Below are 17,019 nucleotides of genomic sequence, written 5' to 3' on the forward strand. Positions count from 1 at the left end.
AAGTTAATCAATTTAATATATCTGATTTTTTTATTATATAAAAAATGTAAAATTCATTAAATAATATTTTTAAAATGGAAAAAATCACATATTTAAATTAATTTAAGAAAAAGAAAGAAAATGTTATATGATAGCAATTTATTTTTACAAAGCAATAATATCAAAAGTTATTGTTAAGCAATTCTATATCTTGGTCTATGAAATGTTATCTTGAAAGCATTATTAACTGTGTTTTACGAAATAATATTACTTTTAATTAGAGGTGATTATCTCATTTCTTTCTAACACTTTTTATGTAATAATCAGTACAAGAGATATGTTTATGTAAAACTTAAAATATTTGATAATAGAAAATATTAAAATTTTGATTTTATAAAAACCAACATGGATCCATCTTAAGCATAGATCTAACCTGAGCTAGAGAGAACAAATTTCTTCAGGTGCAAACTTATTTTAGAGTGTAAAAAACAATGTATAATTTTTCATTATTTAAATGTATTTTTGAATGTTATAGAGATTACATAACTTAAACTTGTAAGTCCAAAAAATCTTTGTTGGACTTTGAAAAAAAAACATATACCTAAAAAAACGTTTTAATGATAAGAACTTATTTTTTTCAATAGCTTAATATGATATATAAATAATTTTTTAAAACAATATATAGTATATCCTACATAACATGTGCATTGAGCCACACATTAAAACAACTTTTTTGTTATTAATATATTTTTAAGTGTACTTCAATATTAATTCATATTAAAATATTTTATTCATAACTCACATTGGATATTTTATTATATACAACTTTAATTATTATTATTATTATTATTTTTAAATATATATGAAATTTCAAATACTATGGGCAAATACTACGGGTTGTCAAAACTGGAACCCATAATTCATATATATATGTATATGGAAAAAACATATTAAAAAGTAATAGTTTAATGTTATATATAATAAATATCCAATGTGAGTTATGAATAAAATATTTTAATATGAATTAATATTGACGTATACTTAAAAACTTATTAATAACAAAAAAATCATTTTAATGTGCATTGATCTATGTTATAGCCGACATTGCTTTTCTATTTAGAGACTATTATTTTATATTTTATTTTAAGAGAGACATGTGTCAACTCCAAATTGAAAATAGACATACTTACAAATAGCCTTCACAGTGGTTATAAAATCTTTATCTTATCTTAAATATGAAGAAAGCACATTCCAAGTAAACAAGTAATCGTTTTAATTAGGTTGTTGTTGCTTTAGATTATTACTAGCGTATTATAAGTCTCTCTAAGGAGCACACTAGTAGCAATTTTTTTTTGCATCTGATGAGGACTCCATTAGCTGCTTATGTCTGTGATTAAGGTTGTTGTGTAGTTTTTATGTAGCTACATCACACTTCTAATTTATGCACTTGTGACATAGGTGAGTTTTTCTATGCTCATTAAATAGACAATCAAAATCTGGTGTTATGAGAGGATCAATTGAAATTCAGACTCTAGAAAAGGTTAATTATATGAATGTAGACTGTGAGAGTTGCATTGGTCAAGTCTTCCCTTCTAGTCGATTTACCTTATTAGTCCCTGCTTCCGGCATAGCAGGGACTATAGCATTTGATAAAGCATAGCAGGGACTATAGCGTTCGATATGCCGTTGACCAACTATTAAATCACTTTGACCGATTAATACATTCAGTACATTTCAGGATTAAACCAATGTTTTAAATAAAATGTTCGGCTCAACAAATTTTTATCCAATGTTTTCGTTTGGACGTCTTAAGTCTTCACTGCTAGTCGATTTACCTTATTAGTCCCTGCTTCCAGCATAGCAGGGACTATAGCGTTCGATATGGCATTGACCAACTATTAAATCACTTTGACCGATTAATACATTCAGTACATTTCAGGATTAAACCAATGTTTTAAATAAAATGTTCGGCTCAACAAATTTTTATCCAATGTTTTTGTTTAGACGTCTTATTGCCGGCCTCACGTGCCCCGATGTTATTTCAGTGAGGGCAAGTTATTTTATCATAAGGTTTTTCAAAACAAATGTGTGAGCGAGCAAGTAAACTGTTTTATGCAAAGTTTTTAAAACTAAAACGCAACACGCCACCTGCAGCTTCTTCTTGCCACTTGTCATCTCTTCTATCTCCTGTCCTCTCTTCGTTCCACGCAATATCCTTCTTATCTAAACTTGCAGCTCCATAGCGTAGAGAATTGGCTCCCGCCACCTACGACCTCTAGCTTCCACTGCAAAGACGTTGGTTCTGCAAAGAGAGTGTTCGCTGTTGAGCAGGTCATAAATGATGCCTTGCATGTACCTGAAGAAAGAAGAAAGATCTATGTCAGTATGACGCGGCCCCATTTTTGCAGATTAGTTGATACTCTCTGCAATAAATTCGCGAGGAACAAAAAAAAATACAGTTAGAGAGTTCAATAAACATCATTATCATGGAATGTGGAGGTTGAGGGCCACAACTCTGCCTTCAGGTTGCTGGCAGCTCTGACCTACCTTTTTTGGCAAGCAGCAGGTTGTATCAGCAGGCTTAGAAGTTGGATTGATTTCTACGTCTGGACCCCTAAGGGCAGCAGCCTGTTCAGGGTGCAGAGGGATGCGCACTATTGGGAGATTATAATGCCCGCATTAAGCCACTTTTGGCTTCAACACGTACAGCCTGCCAGAAGACTTCGAGCCGGCTGTGAGGCATAAACTATTTGATGTCATAAGGAGAAAGAGTGAAGCGAAGCCCTCGTTCAGGATTCCAGATTGCTGGTCAGGGAATTCTATGGGGATGAAGATAAGATCTTAAAGCCTTTGTCCTAAATACAATTATTTTATATATAATTTTAATCGATTTTGGGCTGCCTCCTGTAATTCGTAAATTTCAAGTCCCCTGATTTGTGTTTGTGTTTATGTTAGATATTGGCAAACTGAAATTCTGAATAAATTAGCCAGTGCAAAAGAACACCATAAAACTCACCATTAAATTAGCAAAGCTCGACAAGGTTCAGGATTTAAAGAGAAGTCCGAAAGGTTTAGACAAAGGGTTGAAATCATGGAATTTGTAAAGGCTTGAGAACATAAATTTGCAAGCATACTCATAACAATGCAAAAATAGTTATTCATCCAGTGCATTAAGATAATTTATCGCATGATTTATCTATTGTTTAGAGCCCAGGTTCAAATGAAAATTTAAACAACTGCAACATCAAATCTGTTTCAAATCAAAACCAGTGCCAGAGTTTTCATGATATAAGACTGTAACAGGGCCATATGGCTGTTAACTAAAATAACGCAGTTCCAAACTCAACCGCCATAATGTTACCATAAACATGAATTCAAGAACTGAAGGAACAATTTGTTCACAAAAAATCATAACCTCAATGTGCTAAGAGCCCATTAGGGCAGATCCTTCCTAGTAAACGAAGGACGAAGGACAAATGAGGAAATTTTATTAAAATCTTTATGGAAGAACAAAATTACAGTTGGAAGTTGTCGCATTCCTTAAAAAAAATAAAAAAATATGTCTTTCAACCAACGAAAAATCCTAAGCCACAACACTATAATTTGAGAACTCGGAGCAGCAACAAGAATCCCTAAATCTTGGGAATTAAAACTACACCCTAACACCCAGAACTGCACCTGTGATGCCGTCCCTGTAGATTTGACGGAGGAACAAGTGGTCGGAGTCCATTGAACTCCATGCTTAGTCGCAGGGTAACTTGCTAGGGCGGCAAGAGCATGCAAACTTAAATAGTTGGCAACCAAAATCAACAGAAAAATAAATAAATTGTAATTGCACCAGAATTTACCCACCATGATGGATCCCTGTTGCACGAGTTTGTAAGGAAGGTAATGAGGTTGGCCGACGGTCCACCACCTGCAAACAAACACAATAAAGGTAAATTCAGATACTCAGCCATAGAAACTGGAAAATAGAGTAGCAAGGGGAGAAAGGAATTCATGAGTGTTGGAAGAGTTGCAGGGCCACCATCGCCGGAAAAATTTGCAGAGAAAAATGCTCTCCAAAGGAAAAACGCAAATGAACGGGCTCCATTTGACCAACTTGGTTAATGCAGTCGATAACGTGTCTGTGGTAAGAAACACGTGTCAAACTTTTTCATCCATTCCCGGATTATTTATTGAATTCTTAAGTTCGCTGGTATTGACGGCGACGACGCATGGTTATTTTTGAAGGTGGAGAGCATGGCGTGGGATTCCGAAGCCATTGTTACACTCCCGATAAAACATTAAGTTCCTGCGCCATGAGGTAATATGAACAAGCGACATCTGGTTACATCTGGTAAACCCCGGCAGGGACTACCGCCGCTTATTGAATCTTTAGTTAATTATTAACTCAAATTTTGTGAGCATCTAAAGCTGAGTTAGAGTCAGTTACAAGTAATAAATTAGTAGTTGGCTGATGTGGTTTTAGTATCAACCTAATTATTACTTCAAATGCTATGAGCACTTCGGTATATTTAATTTTAGGATCCATCTAATTATTAGTTCCAAAGGTATGAGCACCTTTGTAGTACTTAATTCTCCTGACTCATTAATTGGTGGGACAAAAATCAGTGGAATCTGAGTCCAGTGAGAGACACAGTTCGTTTGATTAATAAATTACAGGGAAGTCATGTCTGAGTCGATGATGTGAGGGATGGCTGTTCACTGGATTAGTAAATTATAGATAAGTTGAGTCTGAGTCTTAGATTCCACGAAAAGCTCTTCACTTAATTAATAAATAAGCAGATCTGCGACAGTGGAATTCAGCAGGCTGTATTTTAACCTTTTTAATGTTTTGGTTTTTCTTTGGGCATGTATGGTACTGGACTGACAAAGTTTTCAAACTTTTATTTACAATCATATTAAAAAATTATATCACTTGAATTAAAAAACAAAACAAAAACATAAAGCTATATAGTGCACCTTTAGCCATTACCTGAATACGTTTATTTAAAAAAAAATTGACCTAAAGACAGACATAATAATAATAAGAAATTCCGCCTCGATTTCCTATAAACTTGCTTTCTGAAATTATTCTACACACCATCATTTTTCTCTCAGAATGATCATTTCTGAAAATCATTCCAATGTTACCCTCGCCTCCATTTTGTGACTCTAATCATTTTTGTTTTGCCAAGATCGAACCCTATCTCTGCCTGTCATTATGGAATTATATGTTCCTCGCTTTCTTCCTTCGCCGCCTCCACACGTCTTATTTCTTATCCTCGCTGCCTGCTGTGCCTCTTTAATCCGCTGCTCGTTATGCTTCGACGCGCAATATGAGTATTGCCTTAATGCTAGTAAATGTGGGACCATGAATCTAATGTATCCTTTTGGTGTAGGGAATCGTGGGTGCGGTCACCCTCGATTTCAGATCAACTGTGCGCAGAAGTCGATTCCAGTTATCCACATTCATGGCCAGAATTACACAATACTAAGGATGGACTCTCCAAGCATCTTAAATATTGTCAGGGGCGAGAACTGCGATTTTTTCGATAATCTCCACATACCCTTATCACAACATGGAGACTCTTCCGTCTACATTGCGGGTAAAGAGAACCGGACTCTAGACGTGTACAAGTGCATGGATGGATTGGACTGCACAAAATAGCAGATTCTGAAATGTAATGCTACAATCTTTTACGATTTCTTTAGCTCAGGGCATTCCATTAGGGGATCCCTGTTGCACCGAGTCTGTAAAGAAGGTAATGAGGTTGGCCGACGGTCCACCACCTACAAACAACCACAACAAAGGTAAATTCAGATACTCAGCCATAGAAACTAGAAAATAGAGTAGCAAGGGGAGGAAGGAATTCATGAGTGTTGGAAGAGTTACAGGGCCACCATTGCCGGAAAAATTTGCAGAGCAAAACCCTCTCCGAAGGAACAACACAAATGAACGGGCCCCATTTGACCAACTTGGTTCATGCAGTTGATAACGTGTCTGTGGTAAGAAACACGTGTCAAACTTTTTCATCCATTCCCGGATTATTTATTGAAGTGCTAAGTTCGATGGTATTGAGGGCGACGACACATGGTTATTTTTGAAGGTGGAGAGCATGGAGTGGGATTCCGAAGCCATTGTTACACTCCCAATAAAACATTAAGTTGCATGCGCCATGAGGTAATATGAACAAGCGACATCTGGTTACATCTGGTAAATCCCGGCAGGGACTACCGCCGCTTGCGAATCTTGTTTACTTTAGAGAGAGGATAATGTAGCCAAGCTATACAATGATGATGCTTAAATAACATAGTAGTATTTATAAAATAAGAGTTAAGTGTCACCTGAGAATTAGTTAAACTCACAACAAACAAATTTATTAAGGATAAATAAGAACCGGGAAGTTTCAATTTTTTTATTTTATTTTTGATGGAACAAATTATTCACTCTATTGTGGATTTCAGGAAAACCTAAAAAAAATTGGTTAGGAAAACAATACCACTCCAAAAATTCCTTTTGTTTGTTCAATAAATTTCTGTAGTAGTTTCACCCATGTCAAAAGAACAAATTATTCACTCTATTGTGGATTTCAGGAAAACCTAAAAAAAAATTGGTTAGGAAAACAAGACCACTCCAAAACTTCCTTTTGTTTGTTCAATAAATTTCTGTAGTAGTCTCACCCATGTCAAAAGAAAACAAGAGAAAGAGACACAATGACTGTGTGTTGAAAGATTGGCAAGATTTTTTTTTAGGCAAACTGATTTTGTGATAGTGAGCCTCAAGACTGTTCAAATAATTCTGTTGTGATTAAACCTTTAATTTATGCTCTCAAAAGTGATGATATGTTCCTGTGCAGATGTGTTCTCACATGGACAATGTTATATTTGAAGAACAAACAACCAATGCCTTACAAAAATGGCAGAAAACTACTAAGAAAAAAATGAAACGACATAGAAAGTCAGAACATTCTTCTGGATTCACAAGCAGTTCAATGTTGTCTTCTGTGTTTCGAAGTGGGGAAACAACTCCAATCCATGGATCTTATCCATTTCACTTGCTCCACATATACAAAACAATGGGAGACATTAATACTTCATAGATATTTGAGAGATGTTATCACTCAAAATATGAGACATCATATATGGAAATGGAAACATCTCCAATTTATCCTCCCCAACGTGCTAAATCTATTTGGATTTCTGAGCCACAAGGGGACACATGGTATGAGCCAATATCCCAAGTCAATAGATGCAGACACACAGGGTGAAGATTTTTCTTTTTCCAAGTTATAATGTGTGATCCACATCAGACCAAAACCTCCTTCAAAGAAGCCTTGTATCCAAGTTTGAATTCACGTATGAAACTTGTAATACCTGAGGCAATGTTTATTTTGATTTAATCAGCTATGAGAAGTGGCCCCAAGACAAACATGAAATCAAAAGGGATCTAAACATCCATATATATTACTCTTCATTGAAAATAAAAATGACAATCTGCAATCAACTATTGCAATATTTTCAAAGAAGGATCATATGGAATTCGTGGGAAGTAAATGACACCTGCTCCTCAATTCAAATACCTAAACTTTGGATTCAAGAGATGTGCCAAACAAAAGAAAGTAATTACAAGAACTTGATAATAAGGAAGGGTAAACCATTAATCAAGAAATTACCAAACTAGATGATGCTCTATCAATCATTAGATTTGAAATTTTATGAGCTAATCCATGACGAGCTGAGACTGCTTTATTCAATTGCTTAAATAATCATATTTTTCACATTGTCAAATCTCAAAGACATCAACTTTAAACTTCCATGTACATCTTCAACATTAAATGCTAAGTATGATCACTTTAGGCTTGGAATAAATTACAAGTCCCTGTAAAGAAATATCCATACCATTCAAACTAAATCCACAACTACACCTTAAAAGCCAACTTTTTGGGGGACATTCCATGTTTGATATTTTCCGTTCATTACCCCACAACATTATAGCAAAGTAAAAATGGTCACCTCATAGGGGCATCACATCCCATAACATTGTAAGTATTGGAAAGTGGGAGATCAGTTTATGGGCATTCGAGAGTATGGAGAGTATGGAAAGGGGTATCTAATAAAAGGAGGAGTTTTTTAATTGGAAAGATATATTTGGAGGGGGGTTTAGCAAAAGGGTTTTTGGATAGATTTATTGATATCTAGTGAAATTGGAGGTATTTGTTATCCAACAAATGCATGTGATATGTCTCTGGTTCATTGATAGTAAACCCTATGTTATGTCCATAAGTTTTGGAGTCCACTCTCTAATAGATATGCATGTGATCTTACATTCTTCTAGATCATAGTCAAGTTGTATGTTCCTATACATAGCATGAGTATGTAGACTTGTCAAGGTCTACTTGTAATCAACATTGTCTTTGGGAATCATAAATAAATATAAGTTTTTATATATTGTTTAAATTATGTCTGGTCAATGCCATCTACATGGTTGCATATTAAAGGCCATTCTCATTTGTGTTTCACACAAGTGGCTACAATAATCATTAAGCAGGTCATAGTCAGAACCCATAGTTCTAGAATAATGTTGTCTTGCAACAAGCCCAAAGAAGCATGGTCAAGAATGGTTGGTATTTCCCTTGAGTAATGAACATGGAAAGTTGAAACTTCAACTTGTTAAGGTGGGGTCACCTTATCTTGATATTGTAAGTCAATAGCTTCATACTTCCTATTTGTACATCTCTTCGGCAATCCACTTTGGTATTAGAGATTCACTAATTCTAGTAAGAGTATTGAACAAAACCAAAGCCAACCCAATTTTTGCAACAAAGAAGATATAAACAACACCATGGAAGGAAAGAGAGGTGCAACCACAAAGAAAAATAAACTACAACTCAAGTGCACTAAAGGGAGATAACCTAAACATAAGATAAATCAAACCAAAAACAAGATAAATCAACAAGGTATAGTGATCTTACGTTATATCATTTGTATAAAATCTAACAAAAGATCACAATATGTGAAAATACAAATAAGACATGTATTTATGTATTTATATACATGTATTTATTGTATACAACTATTACATGGTTATGTGCATTTATGAGTAACTCTGCACTTATGGCTCAATGGTTATGTTGGGTGGGGGGTCTTATATTCAGCTATTTGCACAAAGAACAAAAATAGACAACTTCATACTAGCTACTGAAATATAAATCAATTCATTTTAAGGCACTCATAAATACAATTAAAACTTAGCAGATTAAACAATCTTTAATAGGTCAAGAAACCACAAAGAAAAAAACATACTTAGTGATTATGAAATCAAATCAACATAAAATGGTTGACAACGTCCATTTAAAACCTTCATTAATATGGAAGTAGGATTTGTACAAAAGCTAGGTTCATTATACTACAATCTTAAGGTTCTTCAGGTTGACAAGAAAAGTACCTAAAGAAAAGAAAACATAGAAAAACATATTCTTAAGAGAAAATATCTTCATGCATGAATGACACGGAATCCGTCAATTTATTCAGAACTCTCATCACCTAGAAATGGAAACAAGGAGATAGAAATATATAAATCAAGAAAAACTCATGCTTCCTTTCGAGGCAAGGAGAAGTTGATGATGAAGTGCATGTGATGTTGTGAGGTATTGTATATAAGGGAGGATAGAAAATTAATAAAGGATGAAGATTTGAATAGTTTATATAGTACACTAAGTTTGGCCTCTAAACAAGTAGTTATATGAAATATGTTTTACAACTTTAAAAGATGAGGATTGACAGTAAACAAGGAAAAAAACAATAGAACCTGAAGATCTAAATGGTTTAAAGTTTACATAGCTTGTTCAATTTTTCCTCTAAGAAAGTTAGCAACTATATGAAAAATGTTTTAGAATTGAGTATTTACAACACACACATAGTAATTTGAGACAACCTTGAGGAGTTTTTTGTACAAATTTTATAATCTTTCCCTCCATTCAATATATACTGCAAAGCCTTCTGAAGAGAGAGTCTATTCTAGTCTATAAGCTGATCCACAACCAAAGAAAAGGGCTAGGGATATCACAAACTAAAATAAATGGTCTTTGTCATTGGCACAATGATGTATTGACATTCTTAGTTGAAATGGATCCTATTAGCTACATGGTGGCCAGAGACACTAGAAAATTCAAAATAGATATCTGTTATGGCATCCAAATTGCCTACAGACCATCCAACTTTCCCATCTTATACAACAATTTCTAACAATAACCACTCAAGTTTCTCTCCAATTTCTGAAACCCCCACCCATGTTGGGGAGATCACAGTGTAAAATCAAATGTTCCTGTGATTTTTTTAAAGGGTTCATATACAAAACAAACAACGAGAAAGTCAATATTGAGATATAATAACTGAGTTTTGAATCATTGTGACAAACAAAACATCACATTAGCTCTTATGGACCACACTTGCTTGATTTTCAAGATAAAATAGTTTAAATGTTGTTGAATGATCTCTACATTATTTTCAATTGCATGACATGGGTTAGATTTACTTAAGAATAATCTATTGGATTAAAACAAGAACATGGTAAACACCAAGGAGATTAGTGGTAAAGAGCAATGTGATCTTTTGAATAGTTTCAAGGATCATGAAGGAAATAATACAGAGGTGAGTCAACATTCAAAAGAGAAACATAAACAATTTTCTCAAGAAGAGGTGTAGTTGATGCTATTCTTGGGTTCAATTTCCAAATTGGAGATATGTGCATTTTTATTCAAGGGTAGATCTTAATTCACATAGAAATTCAAAATTTATTATAAAATTGTTATAGTCCTTTGTAGGCACATGTTTCAAACAATAAAAAGTTTGCTTTGTACTGATTAAGGTTGTCTATAGCAGGAGGAAGTGATCAAGAAGAAATATGGAGGAATTGTACCAAAACGACCCGTGATTTCAAAGGTAGAAAATCATGATGCATTTCTTTATTTACGAGGCATTCATGTTGGCATAATCAGACAAGGTCTTTAACTTCAAAATAGGCCTCATGATTTGTAAGGTTCAAGGAAGCAATATTGCAATAAGAATTCATTGTAGCATAGTCCTTGCCTATTGTTGATATTTTTATGTCTTTCAACAATTGTCAAAGAAATATTAATAAGTGCTATATGTTATTGCCTTACTACATTTCCTTTACAACATCTAGTGTAATTGCTCGTTATACAAAAAGAAGAATACCATGGAGAAACCATGGGTTGTCAAAACCATGGGAAAAGCCATGAGTTGTGAAAAGTTGGATTTCTATAATTTAATTTATTTAACTTTATTATTATATAATTAAAATTATAATTACTAAATAGGTTACATTAAAGAAGAATACTATGGGGAAAAGCCTGGAGTCTGGTCATTTAATTTATTGAACCCTATACTTTTAAATATGTTACATTAGAGAATAATGCCATGGGGAAAACTATGGGTTATCAAAACTATCAGTGGGTTGTCAAACTTGGAGTTCGATAGTTAAAGAAGAATACCATGGGAGTAACCATGGATTGTCAAAACCATGGGAAAATCAATAGGTTGTGAAAAGTTGGATTTCTATAGTTTAATTTATTTAACTTTATGATTATATAATTAAAATTATAATTATTAAATAAACTACATTCAATAAGAATACCATGAGAAACGCCGAGTACAATAACTTAATTTATTTAACTTTATAATTAAGTAGTTAAAATTATTATTATTATTAATGATTTTAATTATGCAAAGATTTGTGCCTCTTATTATTTATTTATTTTAGTTTTATTTATTTATTATTTTTATGTAATCTAATGTAGAAAAAATGTTAACATAACATGAACAACATCTCTTCCATAATCTCTTCCATATTGGGTTGGAGAGCGCCCCTAGCGCAATTATTTTTATAAATTATATAGATTATAATATATTAATTGTAATTTCTGTTAAAATCTTTGAGATAATAATAATAATAATAATAATAATAATAATAATAATATTATTATTATTATTATTATTAGTTTTTAATTTTCGAATTTAAACTTGTAAATTAATAACTTAAATTTAATTAGGCATAGTCTAACTAATAGAGGAAATGATTTTTTTCCAACGAATACAATTTCTAGCAAGATTGTGATTTCTTGTTGTTTATAAACACTTTTGAATAGAGAAACAGATTTTGAGGCACTTTATTTTTGCAAATTAAATAACTTAAACATGTGATTTTTAAAAATTTGCACTGGATCTTGAAAAAAAATTGACCAAAAAAATGCTCTAAAAATAACCATTTCTTGTGATAATTAGATTACCCAAATTTAATTCATAATCTTAATAAAAAAAATTCATAACCTTTAGTTATTAATCCATTTATAAATTATAATGTTTAATTCTTGATTTATTTATTTATAATTTTGAATCAGTGAACATTTTCATATATTATTTACTATATATATTTTTAAAATGTTTAATGAGTTTTTCATATACATCCTATTTTATTTGCATTTTTATACAGGCCTTAAACAGGGTATATTGTAATGAGTTTGAGTCAAAATGTATTGACTTTTAATTAATTTACAAAATTTTAAAAACTATTTGCAAAATTTAATAAAAATTTTGCAAAATTAAATATTATTTTTTTGGAAATTAAAATATAATTTTTAAATTTTTAAAATTCAAATTTTAATTTTTTTCATCCGTAAAAGTCTTTGATTGGACTAAATTCATAGTTTAATTTTTTTTTCCCAAAATTAAAAATTACTTAAAAAAATTAAAACTAAAACAATTCTCCAAACAACCAGTGCCCAAACATAAATAATTATAAAAGACAAATGATGTGACACGTGCATACGTTGTGAATATGATCAATAAATGATGATACCATCATGTACGGTTTAAACCCTTGAACTTTATTAAACGAAAACAAATATATTGGAGCCGGCTATTTACTATTATTATTAACTAGCATTTGCACCTTATGTTGCAAAGGGAACGCCGTAAGGCATAGAGTGGGGAAGAATAGGGACATGTATAGAGTGGGGAAGGATAGGGACATGTGAATGGACATTTTTGAAAGCAAGGGTGGATGATAATGAGTTACAATTGCAATAGTTAGTTATGTGTATTCGTAAAATGGATTTATTTTAATGTTGTTGTTGTTGTTGTTGTTGTTGTTTTTTTTTTTAAATCCCCAAGATGTAATTTTTCCATATGCCACCTATTTATGGTGTTATTAGAAAATACTATTATATTGTAATGGAAGAGGTGAAAGAAACGATACGACATTGTGAACAACATCATGGTCGTCGTTCCATATTTGAAAATGCATGAAAAATTGTTGGAGCCATCATGATAATAATAAAAATTCCAGCATGATTTTGAAAAAATTTAGCTAAATTTTTTGAAAAAGTGGATTATAGTTGTCAAGTTTTAGAATTTTGAGTGCCTTAATTTTGCACAGAAAATGATAGAAATTACAGCATGATTTTGGAAAAATCCAGCTAATTTTTTTGAAAATGTTAATTACAGGGGTCAAGCTTCAGTATTTTGGGCACCCAGGCATTCATGATGGATGCTAAATCCATTTCCGCCATCCAAAACAATTTAAACACTCCCACAGTCAAATTTCGGAATTTTCCACCCAGACAAAATTGTGACCTCTTTCTATATAAACCATGAGGATATTAAATGTCCTTAAAAACTACAGCACAGAACTTGGGAGCTTCAAGACCCAGGAATGGAATTTGGTAACATTTTTAAATGTAGTTTCCAATACAAACTGATGGGAATCACCCACAAGCTTTCAAGTTCATGACCCCTAAATTTTTGCATTCTTGATAATGTTTTCTCACTATTTCAATGTCAATTTCATGATGCTTCCAAAAAAATTTACAAAACAATTTTATAAGTTTTAATTTCTATCTATAAAATAGCTACCCCATCATGAATAACAGAGATTATTGCTACTCCTTCATGAAGAATAGAGAACTTGCGAGCTTCGAGACCTAGGAATGGAATTTGGTAACATTTTAATTCGAGTTTCCAATACAAGCTTTCTCAATCTGACAGAATCACCTACAAGCTTTCAAGTTCATGGGCCTTAAATTGTTGCATTCTTGATGATGTATTCTCACTGTTTCAATGTCAATTTCAGATGCTTCCAAAAAACTATAAAACAGTTTTAAAGTGTTAGTTTTTATCTATAAATTAGCTACTTCATCATAGAGAATACACATTTGTTAGGTATTATTTGGCATTTCACATCATGTTGTATTATGAGTCATTGTGTAAGTAAAGCAACAAATGTAACCTGCATGTCTAATTCAACTCCATTACCAGTAGTTCATTCTATCAATTTGTGATGCTTATATGACATATATTGTCTAAAATGACGCAAGCATAAAAGTTCAATGCAGTACTGCAAGCCTCCTGGTCTGGTTGAACTCATTCTGTCAATTTGTGATTCTTATATAACATATAGTCTTTAAGGAAGCAACCAAGAAAACTTTAGTACAGTCCCGTAAGCCTCCTACTTTAATTGACATTCCATTCATTTACATTCCAAGGAAAATTGTAAAGTTATAACTAAAATTGTAAGTTGGTTTGGATCGCCTAAGACCTGACATATCAAATCAGCAAAGGTAATTACTAAAATTTAGGTTATAAAGGCCCAAAGCTGTTGGCGTTGATCCACTATGAAAATTATTGATCTTAGAGAAACCACATATTTATGATACAAAGAAAGTGTAGATACAATATGATCTTTGGATGATAAGCCTTCAGGTAAAGGCTAAAGTGTCAACACATCCTTAGCCTCAAATATCTCTAAATAGAATGGACACAATAAGCTCTAGAACATGACATTCACTAAACTCGTACTTTGAAACCAATTTCAAAGTATTCTCAGTTATTAACTTGCATATCTACAAGAATACAGTGCAACAGGGTAAGTATAAATAGGGCAGGCCACAGCAAAAAAGGTCTGAAGCTGATGCAACTTCTCCTGGTTACATAGCCTCTCTTCACTTTGTCCGCTGTATGATAAGTACATCTAGAAAAGCTAGCAAATTGATCAACTGGAAGTCGAATAGTTTTGCTGGCTCATCCTGGAACCCCAAGACGATGCTTGACCCACATCTCTAGCATTAGCTCTCTGCTTTAAATTGTAGAGTTGGTCTTCCCATCTTGATCTCCATTCTTCTTTTGCAAGTTCCTTCTTGTTAACTCCAATCGTTTCAACGACACTAGATGACAAAATTCATCCAGCAAAGTTTTAAGATTAATCTTATGGAGGACAATCAGTTCGAGGTGCTTAAGGTGCCCTATTGATTTTGGTAAATTTAAGTTGGGTCATCAATTCTCCATATTCTCTTCTGCCAAAGCTCTCAGCTCTCTCTTTCAATCTCAGTTATCATAGATTCACAATCTCAGTTAGCACAGATTCACAGACACATGACATAAACATCCACACATATACACAACACACATTACAAAAAAGCAAATATAGCAGTACATGGGTAGGTAGTACATGGGAATATGAATGATAGAGAGTCTATTTAAAAACCTTATTTAAAAAACATAAATGTAAATGGCTTTCTTTTTTAAGATACTAATATTTTGGAATCTATTTGTCTCAAACTGTGTGTTTACATTTATTCCATAATAATCGCTAAATGTGAAGCTTATTATATATGCTTTGTCCCTATCCAAAAAGGATGAGTCAATCTGAGACCATCCATTCAAACACAGAACAACAAGGCAAATATGCCTCCTGTTGTGATCTATATGGGTAACATTCATCAGAGAATCTACCAAGGCTATATGCTAGGCAAACCTTGCACTTTCTCCATAATGTTTTAATTTGGATTGTTGAAAGGCAACTACACAACCTCCCTCAACAATCTAACATCTTAGAATAAAAAGTCTGCCTGACATATAACTTTTGGCTAAGACTTCAATTATGCATTCATTTCAAATTTATTTCTTTGCTTTTCACATTTCAAGCACCTTCACTTGTTGCTGCAGCTGCTCCAGTAATCCCGCCTCAGCCCACTGCTTAGGACAACCCTTAGCATCAATGTACTCCAACGACATACAATGTTGGATACCTGGAAGCCCTTCTAACTTGGAGCACCCATGAACATTCTTTGTCAGTTCAGCCAATCCCCGTATGCTCTTTAGCTTCGCACAATCATATGCCTGCAACTATTTCAAAGATGCCAACGTTTCAATACCAGGCAGCTCCTCTACATTTTTGCACTGACTAATGTCCAGCACTTGAAGTTTTGGAAGACCAGAAAGCCTTGCTATTTTCCTCAAGTTAGAGCAATTAGTCAATTCCAGTTTTATCAGAGTCTTTGGCAATGTTCCGACCTCCACCAGATGATTACAAAACCTGAGGGAGACATATTTAAGGATGGGGCAGACACCTGTGGCAAATGATACCTCTGATAATTTCGTGTTATAAAATTCTAAGACTTGCAGCCGAGGCATGCAGTTGTCATTGGGAGATTCTAAATTATTCAATATTTGCAACCGGCAATTCAATACTCTCAACTCAGTCAATTGAGTCAATAGTCGAGTAGTCACCAGAAAATGTTTCAATTCACTGTAATTCTCGAGCCTCAATTCCTCTAAGATCTTCAAGTGACCAAGTGAAAGTGGTAGACTGTCCAGTGAAGGGCTCCCTATTTCCAGAACTTCTAAATCGCCCAAGTCTCCAATTTCATTTGGAAATTCTTTTATGTTTGTACCCCTAAGATCTAATTTTTTTAGGTACTTTTGATATGCTATTTGCAGAGGTAATATTTCAATGTTCTTACAATAGGAAACATCTAAACATTCAAGTGTGTTGATGTTTGCCAGTGTTTCGCTAGAGACCCATGAACATTTAATACCCGAAGCTTTGTCAGTTCGACCAATCCCCGTATGCTCTTCAGCTTCGCACAATCATATGCTTGCAACTCTTTCAAAGATACCAACGTTTCAATACCTGGCATCTCCTCTACATTTTTGCACCGACTAATGTCCAACACTTGAAGTTTTGGAAGACCAGAAAGC

General features: G+C 33.4%; 1 pseudogene; it reads right to left on the reverse strand.

The window, feature by feature from the left end:
- Window positions 1–15,951: 15,951 nt before the first annotated feature.
- On the reverse strand, window positions 15,952–16,455 carry LOC149142038 (uncharacterized; annotated as a pseudogene).
- Between the last annotated feature and the right edge of the window lie 564 nt (window positions 16,456–17,019).

The sequence above is a fragment of the Pinus tabuliformis genome, chromosome X, assembly GCF_031772625.1.
Source record: "Pinus tabuliformis cultivar Carrire ecotype Pingquan chromosome X, CPIR1, whole genome shotgun sequence".
In the NCBI taxonomy this organism is placed as follows: domain Eukaryota; kingdom Viridiplantae; phylum Streptophyta; class Pinopsida; order Pinales; family Pinaceae; genus Pinus; species Pinus tabuliformis.